Source organism: Paroedura picta, chromosome 18, assembly GCF_049243985.1.
Source record: "Paroedura picta isolate Pp20150507F chromosome 18, Ppicta_v3.0, whole genome shotgun sequence".
Classification (NCBI taxonomy): domain Eukaryota; kingdom Metazoa; phylum Chordata; class Lepidosauria; order Squamata; family Gekkonidae; genus Paroedura; species Paroedura picta.
Window position 1 is genome coordinate 14,844,730 of NC_135386.1, and position 18,921 is coordinate 14,863,650.

Genomic DNA, 18,921 nt, shown 5'->3' on the forward strand with positions numbered 1-18,921 from the left:
ACAACACAATACACAAAGGTTATGCCATTCAGTGATTTGCTACTTTTTCTGGCTGCGCGTTAACATCTAACCTACAGGCAGTAAATGTATTACTGCACCTAATGTCAAAGTTGCGGCTCAAAAGCTCCATGATTTTTTAATTTATTTATATTTATATACGGCCTTCCCTTGCGGCCCAGAGCAGTTTACAGAGAACATAAACGGAATTATACAACATAGTGCAATAACAATGCAGCGGCATCAACAATAAACATGGTGACATTATGGCTGTACCCTCACAGAGTGAGTGTATCTGGATGGGAGAGGTTTGGGGAGCCCGACAGGTCTTGTCACTGGCATTAATCAAATGCCTGGCGGAAGAGCTCCGTTCTGTGGAACCGCAATAGCTCAGACAGGGCCATGATCTCTTCTGGGATCTCATTCCACCAGGTGGGGCCAGGACAGAGAAGAAGCTGGCCCTGGTTGAGGTCAAATGTGCTTCTTTGGAGCAAGGGATCCTTAGCCGGTTGGTGTTGGCAACCAATGCTGGAGGCAACATCATAGGAAGGTGTGGGCCTCTCTGCCATGTTGATGGCCCCCTCGACCAGGGGTAGTCAAGCTGTGGTCTTCTAGATGTTCATTGACTACAATTCCCATGAGCCCCTGCCAGCAAATGCTGGCAGGGGCTCATGGTACTTGTAGTCCATGGACATTTGGAGGACCGCCAGTTGACTGCCCCTGCCCTAGACAAACTGGCTGGCCATTGTGTGGGGAAGATGGCATTTTTTTTTGAGTGTTTTTAGGCCTCTTCTTGACTTGGTATTTTTTTTAAACATGTGCAAGAATCCAGAGGGGAGCTCTTAAACTGTTGCCGCAAGAAATCAAAAAGGGGTCGTAGGGGACAGGTTTTTGCAGATGCTTTACATGTAGAGTCTGACTTGTCAGCTGTTCAGTAGTGTCTGACTCCAGCTGCCGCCACAATCTGCAATCCCTCAGCCGGTGCGGGATCGAGGATCGTGGTGGCGGCTGTGCCACAGGATCACCAAGAGTCTGACTAGGCAGCACCAAAATCACAGAATGATCATGACGGTCGAAGGCAGTAACAGCCACGCTCCTTAGCGGACATGGACAAAGTTCAAAATCTGAGTGCCAGGCTTCAGTGAAAGTAGTGCAGGAAAAACAATGCCTGGCTACCAAGTCGAGCCCTTTGATGAGCATCTGATGAAGCATAAGGAAGCAAAAGCATAAAGCAGCAAGCTGACAGGAGAGGGGCGTGAGAACCATGCACATCAAATAATACGGAAGCAGGAGGAGCTAAAGAATAGGGGTCTGTTGCTAGGCAGTGACTTCACATGAGTATGCTCAAGGCAAAGGGGAGAAACCAAAGTGAGGGGCAGCTGGGGCGTAGGCAGCAAACCTCTCGATCCCAACATCAGGAGAAGGCTCTGGTCTCTATGACCGGCTGCTGGCCCTCCAGATGAACTGGTCAGCCACAGGGCGCATCAGGATGCTGCCCTCAATGGACCGCTGGTATGATCCAGCTGGGCACCTCTTAAGTACTACCAAGCTTGTTATGCATTGCACTCACGGCAAATGACATCCAAGTGACTCATTTTAAAACTGCTCTAGCATTTAAGCCCTGTGCTAATGCGTCCCAGTTGTGTAAAATACACCATGAATTTTTTTAATGAGTTTTGTTCTTGTGAATTCAACTGTGGCAGCAGAGTTCATAGGCAATTTAGTCTGAAGTAACCTCATTTAAATTACAGTTCTGTATGCACACATTCCAGGATGCAAAACACAGCAAAGAGTGGGCATTACTTCAAAGTAAGAGCAATGAAATCCAAGGACCTCACTGCCTTCATAACAAGATTATAGATAGGAAAACACACAAAGTCCAGGCATTGTACCTAAAACTGTATGCAGCCGTACCCTAGTCTTTTAGGCCCAGGTTCTTTTTTTCTATTGTGGGCTCAGGGCCCTAGATTTCAACGTGTATTTTTGTGTCCAGTTCTTCTGAGACCATTTTTATCCCAATCTTTTTTGGGAAGGCGATTTTGAGTTCCCTTTTTCCTTATGGGTAATGTTTGTTGGATTTTCTTTTCTCCTTCCCACACTCACCCCACATCCAGCCCATTTTCTGGCAACTGGACTACATTGCCCAACCACTCTCTCTCCTCCCTCTACCTTGAAGACAAGTGGTTTAATTTTTATTTGTTTTCATAAAGCATCAACATTATCGATGCACTATGCTAATGATAGTTTAAGCAGGCACTCGGAAATCAGAGATTTTATTTCTAAAAAAGAAATCCTGGTTGCAAGCTGCACTTCCTCAACCCTCCGGTGCGGGGGCCTTCCTGGGGGTCAGACCGATCTGACCGGCAGGGAACCGTGGTCCCTCTCTGCTTCTGCATTGCGGACAAACCCACCCTCGAGGCTTCAAGGGGCTAACAGAGCACAGCTGCCAAGTGCACACAGCTGCCAAGTGCACACCTGAGTCCCAAATCCAGAAACCTCAGGCAAGGTGTCAGGAGCCTCCTTCAACTCCTCCTTTGGTTTTGAGGTTGCCACGATGGTGCAGCTGGTGGATGCAGCTCCTGAAGACTTGTCCTCCGACATGCTTCGAGGCAAAGTACATCCTTGGAAATCTAATCTAACTCCAAACTTAATTAAATTAAGCATGGACCCTCTCTGTTGGAGGTGAGGGGAGCTAGCCATGAGCTGGAGAAGCCAGCCCTTGGCCATTCAGAGAGGCATTTACATCTGAATAGCCCTACCTGAGCCAGCAGAGGGGCAACCTGACCATCTTTGGATAACTTCCCCAATGAAGTAGAACAAATATGAAAGAAAAACCTATTTACTGGAAAGTAAGTACTGCAGAGCATTTTTAATTGCTAGCAATATTATAAATCAAGAAAATTGCTTGTCAACAGGAACGCACATTATACTTCAAGAAAAACAGACGCCCAGATTAGTCTGCACAATTAAGCTTAAGGACGACCACTCTAAAATGTTACATGCTTTGATTCCTAAAATACAGATTAGAAAACTTAACCCTGGAAGGCATGTGGGGGTGGGGGTGAACTGCACAGTTCTTATCCTAGTTATTTTAGTTCTTTGAAAGGAAACAAAGAACTTGGCTCATGTCTATATATTTAATGGCTTTCTCTATATCCCAAGAGCTCCATGATTAAAAGAATGCCACCTACCAACAACTTCACATGATGAATCGGCAATTGAGTCCCTCTGAGTGCACCTAGTTATGTCTGTCCCTGCTTCCAATTAGCTGGATACAGGGAAACAGGACCCATTCCTACCAGGAACCTGGCATCCCTAGCACAGCTTTCCCCTTCTCCTCCTCCTCCAACTCACTCCAGACTAGGTATGCATAAAGGCAGCTGAACAATAATGTGAGGTCTGAGGGCATCTCTACAAGAGCCAGTGTTAGCACATAGAGGAGAGTGTCAGATTAAGATCTGGTACCCCCATGTTCGATTCCCCCCACTCCGCCATGGAAGCCTGCTGCATAGCCTCAGGCCAATCACACACACACACACTCAGACTAATCCATCTCACAACATTATTGTGAGGATAACATGCAGAGGAGAGTAACGTAAGCCCTTTTTAAACCCCATTGGGAAGAGAATCAGAGTATAAGTGAAAATAAATAACAGGCCTACACAACACAAATTGCTTTTAATTCTGCGGTGGTGGAAAACACCGAATCACAGCCAACTTATGGCGTCCTATGGGGTGTTTGAAGTGACAGATGAGCAGAGGTGGCTTTGTGGTTAAGTGGCAAGAACAAACCTTTTTAACTTTTCCGCAGAATCTGACTTTTGCAGCTGTGGTTCCAACATCCTTAAAAAATTGCAGAGCTCCCACAATGAGAATCTGGAACTTGAGAAATTACCTAATGACCTTCGAATGCCGAGGACATAACAGTGACAATGCTTAGTGTGCATATGAATTCGTAGATCCCTCGCATTAACTCCACACCACCCCAGGACTCCCCAACTCCAGACAGGAGATCACTGATGCAGAGCTTAAGTACACAGGTGTAAAATGTGAAGGTAACACTCCAGCCGATGCCTTAATAGCCTTCAGCCTGCAAGGCAGCCAAAGTCTTGTAAATTTGATCAAGCAGGAGAATGGGACGCTGCCAAGAGCCTTCAGGTTGGCAATGCTTTCCTATCTTCTTCTTTTTTTTTTTTTATAGAAAGTTTTTATTTTATTTTCCAGAGTTGAAAACAGTGAGATACATGCAATCTACATTGTTAGTACAGAAAAGGAGAGCTATACTCTTCATTTGATACACTTGGTTCCCCATTTTTAATCCCTTTTGTAAATAGTTCAGGTAAGGGCCCCATTATTCTTGAAAGGCCTCTTAGTGTCAGTTTGGCTATCTTGGTAAGATCAGCTAGTTTATTCACCCAGTCTTCTGTCGAGGGTAGTTCTTACGTTTTCCATTTCTTGGCCAATTCTAGTTTTGTTGCCGTCGTCGCATAGTAGAAGAAGCTCTGTATGTGGGTTAGGAAGCGCTGTGGAAAAACATTTTGGTTCCCTGTTTCAATCTTACAAACCCTCTTCTCTCCATTTAAGATTATAGACTGGCTACAATATTATGGACTTTTACCCAAAGCTTATAGACTTTTTATAGACTTTTTCACGTTTGCACCACATTTAAAAAGAGAAGTCTACTTTGTTACCATCATTTCAACATTTGTTTGCATAGTTTCTGATAGTTTTAACAATCATAAACAGTTTATACTTAACATAGTCCTAGAGCCCTCCACATTTTCACTAGAAAAAGGGAAAAAAGAGAAAAAAAATACTTAGTTGTACGGAAAGAAGGGAAACAAATATATATAAGTATACATTGTTGATACCAGAAATAATAAAATGGAGTCTTCATTAATTAATAGAAAATATTTTTCGTTAGTTATATATACACCTCCTCAGCTAGAAACCTTTTTTTAGTTATGCTTTAAATTTAGGCTGGAAGTCACTACATAGATATGCTAGATAATTCAAATTCAGCTATCATAGGAAATCTCAAACCCCACACTATAATGTAAGCCCATTCCATTAGGTGTCTCCTTTTAGTTATGCTTTGATTTTGGGCTGGTAGCCGCTGCGAAATTAGGTTTAATAATACAAATTCAGCTTACTTAAAAGATCTTAGACCCCAGATTAACTTGCTTTCCTAATTCTTTTGCTATCTACTTCCTTGAAGAGCTACAGCAGCTGAAGTATCAAGTTGATGAATGACAAGTTGCCAGCAGCTGAAGTGCCGGCCACAGTGGTCTCCTGTTTCTCCTGCATCGGCAAGGAAAAAAAAAACTGGATGCAAGACACACGTTGGACTTCAAGGTATTGTTGTGTCTCTAGTTGTGAAGGCAGCTGGGAGAGGGCCATTTGGTAAAGCAGCCAAGTCAGGCTGTTCCAAGACAAAAGAAAGTGGTAACATGAGGCATGGAGAAAAATGGCCAAAAGGGAAACTAAGCTTCACCAGCCCTCAGATTTCTCTTCAAGCTATGCATTTTTTAGGTATGAGAAACCTTCTCTTAAGTATTTTTACTCATTCTAAAAATGAAAGTATTTCACAAGCATTTTTGTTCTTTTTAATTGCTCCCTATTTTCTTAATTTTTCTACTGGAAGAAAAAAGCCCTGAGTATCCACCCACCCCATTTCCCTCCAAGTTTTCGGATATCTGATCAAAAACTTCTCCCAGGTTGCAAAGGCAGGAAGGGGAGAGTGATACCCAGAATGTTCTCAATGTGGCTGAGGTACAGGTGAGTGGCCATGGCTTAGTGGCAGAGCATCTGCTTGGCATGCAGAAAGTCCCAGGTTCAGTCCCTGGCATCTCCAGCTGAAAGATCTGGCAGTAGATTCATAAGTGTGATTCTTGCACTTAACAGGAAGTTTTTTAAACTGCCTCTTCAAAATGGGCTTGAACACAGCAAGCCATTTAAACTGCTGCTGGTTAATCTAACTTTTAAAAAACCCTGTATTCAAACATAGGTAAAGGTAAAGGTATCCCCTGTGCAAGCACTGAGTCATGTCTGACCCTTGGGGTGACGCCCTCTAGCGTTTTCATGGCAGACTCAATACGGGGTGGTTTGCCATTCCCTTCCCCAGTCATTACCGTTTTCAAACATTCAAACATACATAAAGCCAAACTTGTCAAGGGTGGGCTTGCTATCATCTCTTGCTGGACTGCCTCTCCTTTCTTCTTTCAAAAGTACAAAGACTGAAACAGGAATTCACAACATGAAACCGCAGGACAACATGCGGTGAGTAATGTGCCGTTCTGAGGCACAGGTGCGTTCCCAGCTGTTAAGCCGGCTTGAAATAAGTGAAACTCGCACGTCGCTCCTTTTTCGCAAAAACATTCGGTAGCAGGGAAAAACTTCAACAGACCTAATTGGAGAGTTACTCAGACGCTAACTGGAGATAAATTCCGATAATGCAGTCCGTTCCGGCAGCTTAGATTCATCACAGTGAATTATGGACCAGCCTGCTTGACTAGCTTAACGTGAGGACAGCATCACACCCCGTGGCATTGTATCAGGACTGCAGACCAAACAGAAAAGCACCGTCAGGCTCTCAGAATTCAGATCTACACAAGCTATAATGAAAAAGAGATGAAGTGTTCCATGACCTCTATTGCAGGATTCTTCGAAGAGTCTTCATCTCAGATCCTCCCCTGACACTTTACCCAACACACCCACAAGGGACCTTTGTCATCAACACTATATCCAAGATACAAAGTGGTTTGTAACAATCATCTGTATTTGTTTCAAGGATTAGCTTGGCTATAAACTTTGGCCACCTCATGAGAAGGAAGGACTCCCTGGAGAAGAACCTAATGCTGGGAGCGATTGAGGGCAAAAAAAGAAGGGGACGACAGAGAATGAGGTGGCTGGATGGAGCCACTGAAGCAGTCGGTGTGAGCTTAAATGGACTCCGGGGAACGTTAGAGGACAGGAAGGCCTGGAGGATCATGGGGTCGCAATGGGTCAGACACGATTTCACACCTAACAACAACAATATCCACTGCACACCCACTTCAACAAGCCCCTTTCGCCCAGCTTCTTTTTCTACTCCCTGAACAAAAGATGCTTCTGTACCACCAGGCAACATATAAGCCTTAATGAATTTATGGCAGTTCTGCTGGAAGATCCAAGTCACTTCCTTATTTTCAGATACCCTTCCTGTACTCTTCATCAGGCACATATGTATCTTTTTTCAAATGATTCAAGAATTGCTTTCTGCCAAAAGAATGTGCAGCATTGCTTTTCGCCAAAGGAATGCGTAAAATGCAAAATCTTACAATGATGTAAGTCAGACCAATCTCCACAAGGTGCAATAAAAATACTACCCATGTTGTATGGCTGAACACGTACAACTAAGCATGTATGGACAGAAGGTATACACTGTGCAGAATGCTCAGGGGAGAAAAGTTAATATAGATAAGGAAGTGTCACCGAAGCATGAGCACAAAATGGCACAAAGAAAGGGGATGGCCTCACAAACTTCAAGGATAAGAAATCATTGTATTCTGACAATGGTATATTTAAAAACTTCAGCAAACTCCTCGTCATGTGTTGTCTTCACAACGAGATTATGAAGCATGGCAATTAATGTTCCAAATTTAACACTGCCTAACGAAGACATGGCTCTGAAAACGGACTCTATGATTAAGGTTCCCTTCCACTAAACTTCTTCACATTCTGAGCCACGGTGGAAGATCCAGCGGATTCCAAAGCAAGTGTAGAAAGTTCTTTTCTGAAAAGACCTATTACAGCAGACCAGAGGCCCTCAAGTCTGGGCTGAGCTTATTAGCCAGACCAAATGCATGCTCACACCTGACCTTCTGGGGGGGAGGGTTCAAATGGCATCATGATGAGTTTTCATAAGGCGACCAAAGTTTACCACGCTCCAGAAATCTAAGCTGCTCCCCCCAAAAACACCCCCAAGACCAAATAAAAAAAAAACCAACATAAAGCAGTCTTTGTATTAAACCTAACAGCACTGCCAAAGCTTGCAATATAAAACAGCTAAAAACGGAATTTTGTACTTCCAACAGCTCCAATGGATGCCTGATTGTTATCCAACATGATGAACCATTCTTCCCTGTTACTTGTTTTCAATGGATCTTCAAGTTGATGTTTATGTTGCAATTCAAAGCTTTGGAAATTCCTTTTATTATATATTACCTTTCATGCTCCTTGTTTTCAATGTATCTTCAAGTTGATCTTTATTTTGCGACTCAAAGCTTTGGAAGTTCCTTTGATTACGTATTATTTTGTCTAATTTTATATATATATATATACATACACACACACACACACACTAGTAATAAGGCCCGCTGTATAACGAATACAGCGGGCGCTAGCAACTCACCGTTTTCCGTGGCTGCGCGCGGCTCGCAGTTGCTCCGGCGGGGACTCGGAGGGACCAATCGGCAGGCGCTTCGTGCCTCCTGATTGGTCCCTCCAGTAGTCTGTCCAGAGGAAGGGGCCAATTGGCACCCTTCCTCATCATGGACACATCCCGCCTCGCAAGCCCTTATCCTTTTATTTAGTCCACGGTGCCCGCGCTGCGGGCTGTGTTAAGATATGTATATGTATATGTATATGTATGTGTATGTGTGTGTGTGTGTATGTATATATGTATGTATGTATGTGTGTGTGTGTGTGTGTGTGTGTATGTGTGTGTGTGTGTGTATGTGTGTGTGTATGTGTGTGTGTGTATGTGTGTGTGTATGTGTGTGTGTATGTATGTGTGTATATATGTGTATATATGTGTGTGTATATATATATATATATATATATATATACATATATACATATATATATATCTTAAAACAGAGCACATCCAAAGAAAATCCCACCGGTGGTTCCCAGAATAATGGCCGGTGGGAGAGCAGAAGTTCACTCCTGCCAGCATCTGGAGGAACCTCCAAAACATCTATTGTCCTCTTCAGCTCTGAGCCAAGAGGAGGAAGGGCGCTCATTGCTCCAATGGAATATGGGGCTCCTAGAAAACCAGCCTATGAAATTCGGAAAACCATCCTTCTTGAACCACTTTGCACCATAACATGGTTTCAACACACTGGCTTCAGCCTTCATCCCGATGCTTCAGTTCCGCCAAAGGCCAATTATAAAATGGTAATGACTGGGGAAGGGAATGGCAAACCACCCTGTATTGAGTCTGCCAAGAAAACGCTGGAAGGCATCACCCCAAGGGTCAGACATGACCCGCTGCTTGGCCAGGGGATACCTTTACCTTACAGTAACTCAAGAGCCACTTTCCTATGGTATAATGCCATGCACCTGACAAAAGTGATGCCCATATGGTTGCTTTGAAGTACTATGGGATCACAGCCAGCTCCCCAGCCCAGAACCACGCTCCTCCGTGCTGCCTGTTACAGAAGTAATAACCGATGCAAGTCTACAGACTGCGAAGTAATAAAAATACACATGCAAGCTTGAATTCAGATGCCCTTTCCTTCCCCAGTAGAATTTTTCAGACTTTAAATATGCAAACATTTCAACGGTATCTGCACCAGCAGAGCACTGTAACCTTTAGGTTTCTAACTGAGCCTTCACGAAGGATAATTAGTTATCGGAGCAGAGAGACTGCCCTAAATAACCCCCAAAGTTCTCAAGAACCCAGTAAAGTAGAAGCAATTAAGACAGCTGATCAATGGACATTGCCACATTTGTTCATATGAGATGGGGGTGGGGCATTCAAATGCAGAAGGAAGCCGGCTATTATGAATTTATTTGATAGATACAGGGATTGGTAGATGCTAAGGGCAACTCAATACACTTTCATATTTAAGCTCCTGGAAAGCCGCGTGGGAGTTGAAAGAAGTACACAAAGCAATATATTTTGGAGTTCAGAGGACGCCAGTGCTAGCTTCCAGACATGCCCAGGGGAACTGGTGACTAGCGTACAGCAGAGAGTCTGGAAGTCCCAGACAATGATTCTACTGGTGAATATGGACGCCAAGATAGTAAGCAAGGAAGCTGTTATCCCCCACACCCAAATGTTGACTGTATTCTAAATCGCTTTAAACAGGCAATTGCAAAGTTCTAACTGCCCAACGAGCACATCTTTCAAACCGACTCTGGAACAGGCCAATTCTCCTCGATGCGATTCACAAAGAGGGTTGATTTGCCAGTCTGTCTGCATTTCCGACGGAGTAGCAACGCTGCTGTTTGTAATCACGATGGCATTTCAAGAAGAGTCATGATACATCTATTAAGCGCTCATCAATGTAACGCGACCGAAAAATGACAAAACAGTGGATCTGGCTTGCAGCTGTCACGTCTGTCAGAAGGGCAAGCTAATATAGGCCAAAAATGACACAAATCTCTCCCGTTTCACCTCATGATACCCAAGGAAGGCCACCCCTATTCTACTGCATTCTGTAAATGGCATTTCTGTCTACATTTCTAAAAAGACACAGGCCTATACAATGGCAGGATGTTGAAAAACAAGATACTTTAGACAAGGGTGGCCAAACGGTGGCTCTCCAGATGTCCATGGACTACAATTCCCATGAGCCCCTGCCAGCTGGGAAATGGGAAATGTAGTCCATGGACATCTGGAGAGCCACCGTTTGGCCGCCCCTTCATGAGCTCCCATCATTAAATAAGCAGTATCTCAAAAAAGCCTTATAATATTTAAAAACGGGAGAGGGGGGAGGAAATCCAGGCAGAAAGCTAAGGTTGGCTACCACACGGTATGCTACATATCACATGGAAGAATACAACTACCACGGTGCAGCTTTTACTTTCAACTATTTCCAGGTTTTACTCATTCACTGGACAGATACTACGGCAAACACCGTTCTAAATTAGACCAGCACAAGTAGTAAATTTCAGGAAGCGTTTATGTTTTTGTTTGTTAAAGCAGATTCCCTTGGGAGGAAGCCATGCCTCATTACAAGTCAATTACAATACCCTACACTTCAAACAGAAATGAGGAAGATGGGCTTGGATAAAGAACATCAAAGAGCTGGTTTTTAAACCCCGCTTTTTACTACCTGAAGGAGTCGTGATGCGGCTTACAACCCCCTTCCCCTTCCTCTCCCCACAACAGACACCCTGTGAGGTTGGGGGTGGAGGGGGGCTGAGAGAGCTCTGACAGAATTGCTCTATGAGAACAGATCTAATAAGACCGTGACTATCCCAAGGTCACCCAGCCGGCTGCATGTCCAGATTCAAAGCCATCACTCTTAACCACTACATTAAGATGGCTTACATGCTGTTACATACCGGCAAGTCATTCACCGCCACAAGAATAAAGAATTTATCATATGGATAAATAAATAAACAAACAAACAAACCGCTTTAAAAGGTGACAGACTCATGGAAGTCTATCAGTGGCTACTAGCCATAGTCACTGAGGGAAGCTTACAGTTCAGAGGCAATGTTGCCAGACCTCTACAAGAGCTGGCTGGTTCCTGTGTGCAAAAGGATGCTGTACCAGATGGACCACCGGTCTGATCCAGCTGGGCTATCCTTATGGAGGCCTCAGCCTCTGTGCCCTGTTGACTGTCCAGAGGAACTGGCTGGCCACTTTGTGAGACTGGATGCTGGGCTAGATGGACCCACTGGTCTGATCCTGCAGGGCTCTTCTCTTATGCCCTGGTGTTGGCTGTCCAGAGGAACTGGTTGGCCACTTTGTGAGACAGGATGCTAGACTAGATGGACCACTGGGCTGATCCCATACGGCTCTTCTTATGGTCTTATACCACATGCAAATTAAGTTACAGCTTATGCCTCCAAGATGCACACTTCCAACTGAACAACAGTTTACCAAAAGATTAAGAAGAGTTCTGCATAAAGCAAAAAAACAAAAAACTGTATTATTGGGTTCAAACTCTTTTTCAGCAATCTGCTCCATTATCATCCTACTTAAAATCTCTACGTTCAAGGTAATTTTTCCTACATCAGCATGAGGCAAACCTGAATATACCGTATCCGTATTACACAGCTCGCTTCACAAACATGGTTAGCGGACATGCACAGCGACTATTTTACAAAATAAGGAAACAGAGAGCAAATAAAGCCAGCGAGGCAGATGAGTAATTAGTTCTCGGCAATTTGCTCCTCACCATGACCCCCCCCCCCAAGTACCCGGTTCCGCCTCCTCCTTGATCCTGCTAATCCCCAAACCCTGGGCACTCCCTACAGTCATTTTCAAAGCCGAAAGGTCAGGCAGAAAGAACCCCGGTGCCACAACACTGGAACTGTTCACACATCAGCATTCCTAACAATTTGTTCCATGTAACATTGCCAGTTGTGTGTGGGGGGGGGGGGATGTTCATGTGGTTAAAATTGCTGCAGGGGTTCATTCCAGCTGTCCTTTATTAACAAGGGCAGAGAGATGCATTAGTGATACTGTTCTTCTGCTCAATAGATTCACTCGCAGGCATTAGCTTTCTGATGCATCTCCTTTATTACCTCATACATGGCTTCTACTGAAGACTAAGATTCTTAAACCACCACAACAGAGATCTAGCAGGTCAAAACAGGCTACAGCAGAATGTCTGTATTAATTTGGGGTATTCAAAGGTCGCCTAGGTACATACAGAGAGGGATTGGTACCGCTTGCATTTCTATAGCTACACCCATACCAAATTCAAATAAGGTGAAATCAGGGAGATCAAAACACAGCTCCTAAGGATAATGCTGGACAAGGTATAGCAGGGGTAGTCAAACTGCGGCCCTCCAGATGTCCATGGACCACAATTCCCAGGAGCCCCCTGCCAGCATTCGCTGGCAGGGGGCTCCTGGGAATTGTGGTCCATGGACATCTGGACGGCCGCAGTTTGACTACCCCTGAGGTAGAGTCTCAAAAGGAAATAAGTTTGTATTTTTTTTAAATAAAGCCTTCTGAAATGCAAGCTAAAAGCAACTGTGAAAAAATGTGATTTTGTTTGTCAACAAGGAAGCTAACGTAAGGAAAGTGTTTTTTTTTACTATTAGGTATCTATGTTTTTATCTATATTTTATTGTTATATCGATGACATCCAGAACACTCTGCAGGGGACTTGAGCCGTCATATGGTTATAGAAGCACATTCTCTTCCCATGCCTTATCTGTACAGAGATTTGGAAGTAGAAGACTCAAAAACCGGAGACCATAAAAATGGAAGAAATGGAATTCAGGCAAGACATGAGGAAGGGAAAGCAGCCTCTTCCATGAGATTTCATGGTTTAAATATAGTAGGCTCAAGTTAACAAATTACTGAAAAGCAATTAGAAGTCATAACATGCTAGAAAGTAGTATTTCACAGATTTTCACAACCATGCCAAGGTCAAATTATGCACATCAGCTGCAAGAGTCCACCAACTCAAGATCAAGCTCTCTTGTGTCCTTCATACCAAATATGCTGGCAGATTAAACTATGCATTCTTTGCCCAAATGGTAAAGCTAACATGATAGTAATGTGCACACCAGTGAAATACACATAAGCAGGAACATGGTAATGACAGTTATAGCGATACAAGATGCCAGCAAAGAAAGGGTGAATTATTACTCTCAGAAGCTAAGCAAGGATGGCCCAGGTTTGTGTTTGGAGGGGAAACACCAATGAAGTCCAGGGTTGCTATGGAGGGAGAGAAAATGGCATGCCACTTCCGTTCCTCTCTTGCCTGGGAAATCCTACAGGGTCACCGTCAGTCAGATGCAACTTAATGACACTTTCCACCACCAATGGCTAAAGCAATTTGATGGCCAAGCCCATTAAGCAAATGACTGAAGTGGTTTAAGCTAAATCATCTTCCAACTGCTCAGTTTAGGGAGCAGCTAAAAATAAAGCTTCTTTGAGGGAACAGAACTAATGAAAAAGGCATTCGAAAACTCACATGACCCTCTCCGAGTAAGATCTCGACGCTGCAGAGTCATGACTCGCTTCTGAACATCACAGCCACCTGAAACGGCGTTACTGAGTATATGCAACCCTATATTTTATTTAATTCAGAGAGCCAGCTTGGTGTAGTGGTTAGGAGTGCGGACTCCTAATCTGGCGAGCCGGGTTCAATTCTGCACTCCCCTACATGCAGCCAGCTGGGTGACCTTGGGCTGCCCACAGCACTGATATCAGGGCTCTCTTAGCCTCACCCACCTCACAGGGTGTCTGTTGTGGGGAGAGGAAAGGGAAGGTGATTGTAAGCCGCTTTGAGACTCCTTCGGGTAGAGAAAAGCAGCATATAAGAATCAACTCCTCTTCTTCTTCTACCCCACCTTTCTCCTCACTGGGGACCCAAAGCTATATCCTTGAGTTTATTCCCTCAAAAACCTTGTGAAGGAGGTTAGGCCGAGAGTATGTCACTGGTCCGAGGTCATCCGGAGAGTTTCCACAGCAGACCTGGTGCTTAGCACTCTAACCCAGGCTTGCTCAACTTGGATACCATTGAGAGACCCCTGAAACATTCTTCAGGCATCGAGAAACCCCAGAAGTGGAACAATCATGCAGAATATGGCTGTGAAGCATAGCTGTGGACACGCCCATCAGAGGCCCCTCCCCCTCCCACCCCCCTGCAGGCCCAATCACTGGCCATTTAGGGACAGGGGAGGCAAGAAGACATGACCATGCATAGTCATATCACTGATAAAGGTTTATCAAATGTCAGAAATATATAAAACTTAATTAACCCTCACCCATTCAGGAAGTCCTCCCGGGGCCATCAAGAGACGCCAAGACTTTACAAACCCCTGGTTGAGAAAGGCTGCTCTAGACATCATCCTATGCTGGCTCATGCCACTCTTGCCTCCTGAATCTCCCCCATGACCCTCTTCTTCCCTCCCATACTTTTTGTCCCCTCTTCTCATATAAATTCACTTCTAGCATGAGCCTCACTGGCCCAACAGCAGTCCTGCTTGCATTTGTTTTATTTATACCCCACTTTTCACTGCCCGGAGTCTCAAAGCGGCTTACGATCCCCTTCCTTTTGTATCCCCACAACAGACATCCTGTGAGGGAGGTGAGGCTGAGAGAGCTCTGACAGAACTGCTTGGTTGGAACAACACTGTCAGGTCTGCGACGAGCCCAAGGCTGCATGTGGAGGAGCGGGTAATCAATCCCGGCTTGCAAGATTGGAGGACACTGGCCTTCTCCCACCCTTCCCATAATCCCATACTGAGATTTTCATTCGATTTACTTTGTTTGTAATAAGCAGGAGGATAAAACTATTCTCACTGGCCCACCCCAACTGTATCCCAAGCTGGAGAAATTACTTTAGATTACTTTCACAAGGACTGATCCCCAAATCCATTTCTGAACTTGCTCCAAATCACACCTTACAATGTATCCAAGCATCACAGTTACCTTCCCTTAATTTTGCTCATCCTTCTGCAGATAAGATGCGACACAGGAAATGTGTTTGCAAACAGTCACTCAAAGTCCTCTGGCTGCATTGCGATCTCTTAATCTTCCCCTAAGCCACGTCCCTCAGATCATATTATTCCCCCTTCCCAACATCTAATCCAAGGAGGCTTCGCATTATTTACAAGCTCCAAATGCACGTTAATCTTCCAATTACTGACGTTCAGATCCTAAGACAGCCTTAGTGGTTTTTAACCTGTATAGCTATTGTAAATGGTTACAAACTCGGTAGGTAAGCCATTTGGCCTTGGCACTGGTCTACATACCAGCAAATAACCACACAAATTGCAATCTTTCTGCAGAAAAAAATCTTTACCTTGATATGCAGTCAAGGAGCATATTTTCAGTTCCCACAGCAAAACACACACACACTAAAGTGCCATCATTCCTTTACACTTTATATAAAACCTGGCTGTCTTTAAGGCAAAGTGGGGGTCTCACCTAGGAATCATGTTCCCCTCCTAATTTGCTAAGCCAACCTTTTGACAACTGAGAACCCCCTGAAACATTCAAGACTCAAGAAGCCTGGAAGTGATGTCAGCAGGCCATACCTCCCTGCCACACCCCCAAAAGTCACATGTCAACAGAGATGACATCACCCAGAAACTCCCTTCAGATGTGACAAGCCCAGCCCTCCCAGCAGCCTACTCCCTTGGGCTGGAAACAGGGCTGAAGCAGGCATCCGGTGCTCTTATCAACCCCTGCCATCCCCCCCAATGCAGTTTAGTTAAATTGAGAGTACTTACGTCTCTGGACTACAATTGCTACTAACCGTGATGAGCCTTAGCCAATAAGGATTATGACTAGGGGCCCTCCCCTCCCACCTGCTCCAGGCCCATCACTGACCCTGGGGGGGGGGGGAGGCAGGTTGACATAACCATGTATGGTCATATCACCCTTTTTTTTAAAAAAATTAAACCCCACCTAATTGGTGAAACACTTCCAGGGCCATAAAGGAACCCCCAGGGTTTCACAATACCCCTGTTGAGAAAATCTGCTCCACATGTTAACACTTAGTTAACACTTAGCTGGCCTGAAAATTCCACCCCTTCTGGAGTCTAATCAGTCTTCTTCCAGCCATTTTTTACCTCTCTCCCTCTGCAGACCTTATGTATTCTTCTACTAGGCTTCATCTTTATGACAGGTGAGGGGAAGCTGTAGCACTGCCTATTAAAAATTTCTGGAACGGGCAAGTGACATGTATGCCTGGCATGAGATATTGGCTGCAGGAAGACTGCTTCCCACTCATGGAAAATTTAGTTCTCCTTTTTCGCTTGCCCTAAGTAAATGCTTTGCAAGAAAAATTGCACAGCTAAATAAAGAGACAAAACCTATGACTTGAAATATTATTAATTAGAAATACTTCTATTACGCTTTTTATTGGGGAGAGTAAGCAGCCCTTGCCTTTAAAAATGTGTATCAACATGTCATTAATTTGCTAAGACCACTGTACATCACTTATCAGGATTCCTATATAAACAGGAACAGGGTGTTGGGGAAGTCTTAGCTTTGTACATTATGGGCCAGGGAAGTTTGTTTTCCAGTGACAGGGGAAAATTCTACTCTTTTGAGTCCTTTATTTCTGCCCTAGCCATTAAAATGAACTTTTAAAAATACATTCAGGGGGGTAGCCGTGTTTATCTGAAGCAACAGAACAAAGTTTGAGTCCAGCGGAATCTTTAAGACTAACAAATTTATATTCTGGACATAAGAAGTGCTCGTGCATCCAAATCTTATACCCAAAATTAAACTTTGTGGTCCTAAAGGTGCCAACGGACTCAGAATCTAGGTTGCCTTCTTGAAGTATAACCTTTTTTCAGAAGTTAGCAAGCAGCCCCTACACTGACAGAAGCAATCACAGCGGACTTCACATCAATTCCTTCCAAAGCAGAGATTGGCACTGATCTTACGATATGTCTGAAAATACTTCCAGCCAAAAACCTACCATTAATCAAGAGCTCTAAACACAAATAGAAATACTGAAGAAAAATACCCCCTCACATATACATTTCCTAGGCCCTAGCCATATTAAAAGGTTTTCCCCTGCTTGCTCTCTCTTTCAACCTAAATCCAACCCACTATGTTTCATGTGCCAGCTTGACTGATGCCATCCAATTTCTCATCCCTCCCCCCCCCCACAAAGGAAGGCACATTAAGTTCCCAGGATTCTTCCAACAATGAAAAGCCAGCCCTCCATACCCAATCTCTCCACATACCACACTTGGCATCCAAGACTCCCCCTCCCCTATGGCTGAAAGGGGAAAGGGAGAAAGAACAGATCTTCTACATCCTCTTGCTTCTACATTTCCACTCTCCCTGAACATAATTAACTCTTCCCAGCCCTGCAGTCCACAGATGAGGGAGGCAGAGGGAAGGAAGAAACCAGAAAGGATATCTCCAGGATACCATGTGAGAGGAATTTACAGTCTGAGAAGGAACATGATTCTGTCAACAAGACAGCCTACATCCTTCCTTCCTTCCTCTGCATCCCCGCACAGACACACATTTCTTGCCCTCAGAAGCCGCTGCTTGAAATGTTCACCAAGACTCCCATTTTGCACACTGTCCCAAAAAGGGAGCCCTGGGGAGGTATTTGACAAGGACTTTTACTACATGGATCCATTTTGGGGGGAAATGGGAAACAACATACAGTTTCAAAGGGTCCTTTCTGCACCGCAAAACCAACACAAGAACAGCAATAATTCGACTAAAATATTCTGATGAGGAAAAAATCTTATTTGGGGTGAAGGAGGAAAGAGGGTCAGACTTCTTAAAAGACATTCTTTACCCCTTCACCCCCAAAAGGTATCCCCCTAATCTGGAAGACACATTTCTCTTCCAATGTTTATAAGAATTTTCTGAATAAATACATTACAGATGATTAGCTGATTTAGTCAATAACAGCTAAATGAAACAGGGATCCTTATAGGCTACACAGATGTTTGAGTCCAGTGGAACCTTTAAAACCAACAAAGTTTTCTTCAAAGCTTAAAAGTGCCACAGGACTCAAACTTAGTTCTGCTGCTTCGGACCAACACAGCCAGCCTTCTAAATAAATGTTGTTAAAGCTGCTAGTAGACTAGCAGTGGCATGGATGCCACATAAAGTATTAACATTACAGAAAAAGCAGAATTCATTTTTTTACCAGCCAGCTATACCACGCCACACTGTCACTGGCTCCAACTATGGGGGGGGGGGGGAGAGAAGCAAAGCACAGTTCTTAAAAGAAGCACCACATACATTTGCTCCTGGCATTAACTTTCTCCCCCTTGATCCCAAAAAACCCTGACCTTCCAAAAAATTGATTCCTCTTTCATGAAGACCTATCTCCCCCACAGAAATCAGATTTCTCTGTCATACTCACACAAGACGACAGAGTCAAACAAATAACGTCACCTACCTGCCTCAATATGTACAGGTTTCTCAGTGTCTCTCTAGACTGCAGGATGTAATAAAGGACCAACGTGGTATAGCAGCTAGAGCTTCCTGCCAGGAACTAGGAGACCCAGGCTTGAATGCCCACTCTGCTA

At 44.3% G+C, this 18,921-nt stretch overlaps 1 protein-coding gene across 7 annotated transcripts in view; it reads right to left on the reverse strand.

Annotated features, from left to right (window-relative positions):
* MEF2A (myocyte enhancer factor 2A) overlaps window positions 1–18,921 on the reverse strand; it is an 89,862-nt gene that overhangs the window by 69,793 nt on the left and 1,148 nt on the right. The gene's annotated exons all lie outside the window — the stretch shown is intronic.